At 34.7% G+C, this 259-nt stretch overlaps 1 protein-coding gene across 1 annotated transcript in view; it reads left to right on the forward strand.

The window, feature by feature from the left end:
• Positions 1 to 259, forward strand: part of LOC119587575 (carbohydrate sulfotransferase 9-like) — a 17096-nt gene that overhangs the window by 11166 nt on the left and 5671 nt on the right. The window lies entirely within an intron of this gene.

Raw genomic sequence — 259 nt, forward strand, 5'->3', positions numbered from 1 at the left:
CCTCATCATGCAGCCATCCGTTTCTTTTTTTCTCGTTTATCATTTTTTTCTCTTTCATTCATTTATGCTTTATTTTGGGTTTCATGTTTGGCTCAGTATCCTAGTGCACTTGAAAGCTATGTTTTTGTAAACTACCAATCAAACTGATTTGTTGATGAGTCTAAGCAAGTGATGCCAACATTTTCAGTAGTGTATTTTGCATATGTATAAGCAAGTGCACGTGTGTGACAGATAAAAAATGGATATTTGCATCTCTTCG

This window comes from Penaeus monodon, chromosome 22 (genome assembly GCF_015228065.2).
Source record: "Penaeus monodon isolate SGIC_2016 chromosome 22, NSTDA_Pmon_1, whole genome shotgun sequence".
In the NCBI taxonomy this organism is placed as follows: Eukaryota; Metazoa; Arthropoda; class Malacostraca; order Decapoda; family Penaeidae; genus Penaeus; species Penaeus monodon.